We start from the raw sequence: 3,591 nt of genomic DNA, 5'->3' as shown, positions 1-3,591 counted from the left end.
GGGCACCCGCGCCCCGCCCCGGAGCCCGGCTCCACCCCTGCCCGCTCCGCCGGCCTGCGTGCGCCCGCGGCCGCCAGCGCGTCACCGAGCCGGACGGCCAATCAGCACCCGGAGCGGCGCGGCGGCAAAGCTGCCATTCATCCCGCAGGGTCCGGGCGGAGGGGCGGGGCCTCGCAGCTGGGGGCGGGACCTCGCGGCGGAGGGGCGGGCTTAGGGGGAGAGGAGGAGGGCTGGAAGGGCGGCGCTCTCCTGGAAGGGGTCGAGGTGGACCAGGGAAAGCGAAGGGGCAGAGGGGAGAGGAGGAGAAATTGCGAAGGAGAGGATGGACGAACACTCTTCAAAGTTGCTGTGAAGAAAATAGCAGCAAACAAGGACTTCTGTCTGCGTTCTAGTCCTGGCTGTGTGTCATTCATTCATTCTTCACCATTCATTTCTCCATAGCTCCATTCATTTATTCCTTCACCATTTTGAGAGCCAGCTCTTGCTACTGTGCGAGGCTCCAGGGCAGAGTTAAAAACCTTTCCTGTATGCCATGTGAGAAGGTTGGTATCCCTAAGAAACGCTGAGATTAAATGAGAACCACAGATGGGGATATCCTCTACAGAGATCTTTTTATTGACGTCCTCCTCTTCTTCTTTTTTTAAATCTAGGCAGTTTCCAAACAGACCATACAGTAGACATGAATCAGGATCCTGTCGCTAAACCTAAAACTAGAGGGCTTGCTGGAAGAGACGTTCAAAGGAAAGTGAATGATGGGTGACCTCTTGATCCTTTCCCTTATCACTCCTGGAATTTAGGTGTGCTCCCCTCTAGGTAGGTAGCCTGTCCACACCCATCCTCCCACACCCCAAACCGGTGACTCTCAAGGGGCTATTAGGCCAGCTTGTTAGGAGTGTTTACTCTGCATGCAGTGCAACATTGAAAACCTGAAATTTTTTCACTCAGAATTCTAATTCCCTTTCCTTGAGTATTTCCCAATGGACAGGTGCATTCCATGGTGATTTCATTAATTTCCCAAAAGAACTCCAGGAGATAGGCATTATCTTACTCATTTCACAGATAAGGAGACTGAGAATTTTGGCAACTTGCCAAAGGCAAATCTAGGATTTGTACCCATCTTTGTCTAATATTAAAGCCTCAGATCCTTTTGGTACACCACACTGTCTCTCCCTAGGATTTTAAATAGTATGTGTCTTAACAAACAAACAAACAAACAAGCAAGCAAAACTTTTTCTCTATACCAAGTGAGATATATATGAGGATGGATTAAAAGTTTTCTCATCTGTTCTGTCTGGCCACCAGGCTGAATAAATTGATTGGGGTGGGGAAGATTACAAAGGAAATAACTAATAAAAATAGATCTAAATAACAATATGAAATAACTCTAAGAAGGTTTAAAAAAAACACAATGAACCAACAGATGATTTCAGGTCACATTCTAGTAATTACTTAGGAATGTGCAGAGAAAAGAGGCTATGAGAATGTGGTGGGGCTAATTTGGGGAAAAGGTACAGGAAAGAAGGAAGTCCGGAGATGGATTTTGAATGCGATGATGGGCATGATTTGGCACAGCCTTTCATAAGGGGAGAATGGCTTGAACAAAGATGAGAAGTGGTTAGTATGGGGAAAATTTGTGCGGGGCTACCTAGGTTTAGAAACATCAATGTGAATGGTATTTGCCCAAGAGAAAAAATGAGCAAGATAAAAATCAGATTAAACTAATAGAATAAAATTCCGTGGCCTACAGGGTCATTTCTCTGCATTTCCACAGAAATGCAGGAATATTAACTGAAAGTGGCTTGTGTAAACAATATGGTCACAAATTTAAATCAGCCTCATTGTTGGTGAAACCCATCCCCAAATGTAAAAGCAATCTTGAAAAGACAAAAATAAAACACAAGAAACAGCTTTGAATTAATTATGTAAACACCTGCCACATTATTTTTTAAAGTGACATGTCCGTTTGGATCTGTTTCTGAGGACAAATTCCAAATATTTTTGAAGAAAAGAGGTACTAGATTCAACTTAGAGATTAGTGTTTGGGGAGGGGAAGAAAGTGCATTAGCAGGATGTGACATTTTTGTTGAGCTCAGAGATACAGTTCTTTCTGCAAAATGGCAGACCCACATTTGCAGGGGCATGGCCCGTGCCTAGGAGAAAGAATTTGCGATGCACCAGGCACCAGCTGCGGAGGAATCTCTTGGAAGAACACCTGCTCTGCTAGCTGAAGGGCGCAGAGTTTCTGGACAGGATGCTGACCATACTAGGAAGCACCTGGAATCTAGTCCTCTGGCTGCCATCATCCAACCAGAAAATAGCAGCTCTGCTCACGACTGTGATTTCATCAGATGCCCAGGAAGGTTGCCGAACTTCTGATTTCAAGTCTTATTTTGTGAGTGGCTTTCAATCTGTCTCTTCACCAATATGACCAAGTAAAGCAGTTACTAAAATGTAAAGGAGAGAGAAAGGACTGAGGTAGACCAACTACCTTGATTTACATAATGAAGCTGAGTGAGGGAACAATCCACAATCTGCAGAATATTAGTAAAGGTGTTTTGTGAGGTGTGGAAGGATTTAGCTCAGTGAGAAGGTTCATAGAATTGTGGGCCGTGAGAGGAACAGGCAGGGATTGTGAGAAGCTCTGCTACAAGTATGGGTTAAATTCTAATATTTTCCGGGGCGCCTGGGTGGCGCAGTCGGTTAAGCGTCCGACTTCAGCCAGGTCACGATCTCACGGTCCGTGAGTTCGAGCCCCGCGTCAGCCTCTGGGCTGATGGCTCGGAGCCTGGAGCCTGTTTCCCATTCTGTGTCTCCCTCTCTCTCTGCCCCTCCCCCGTTCATGCTCTGTCTCTGTCTGTCCCAAAAATAAATAAAAACGTTGAAAAAAAAAATTTTTAAATTCTAATATTTTCCAAAAGTAAAGTTTAGAATCCCCGTTTTATTATCTCAGCTGTTCAGTTGTATTTATTTGAAAGTGATTTCTTCAGAGACTGGACCACATGGAAGGCGGATATAGAATAGTTACACAGATGCAACTTTCTGTTGAATTGCCTAACGTGGTCCTAGAATTTTTACATGTAGGGGGGCTCATTTTATCCCTAAAACCATCCTGTAAGGGACAAAATGTCATATCTATTTTATAAAGTAGTGAAAGTTTAGGGAGGCTTTCTGAGTTACTTAATTTTGTAAGTGTAAGTGAAGAAGGGTTTAAGAGTATGCTGGTGTGAGAACCCATGAACGTTTCTAAACTTGCACACACTGAAAGATGATGCCCTGAAATTTCACCTGCTACTGGAGCGTGTCCACTGGGCCCAGCATCATTAATTTATTTGTAAACCAAATGCAACTAGGCCTCCTTGGACGAACCCTTGCACCTGCTGTATGCATTTCTTCTACTTGGAAGAAACACAAACCTGGATGGTTCTCTAAAAGCACAGACGAGTAATGGCAACTGTTACTGAAGTTTTGGTGAATGTGGAAAAGGGCATTACGGTGTGTATCACTCTTAAACATCTATTTCTCCAATGTCTTATGTCTTATGGGAGCTGCCATTTCTTTTTCTCTCAAACAACCCCATTTTCCCACCCAGCA

Source organism: Lynx canadensis, chromosome E1 (assembly GCF_007474595.2).
Source record: "Lynx canadensis isolate LIC74 chromosome E1, mLynCan4.pri.v2, whole genome shotgun sequence".
In the NCBI taxonomy this organism is placed as follows: Eukaryota; Metazoa; Chordata; class Mammalia; order Carnivora; family Felidae; genus Lynx; species Lynx canadensis.
This window is presented reverse-complemented; position numbering follows the sequence as displayed.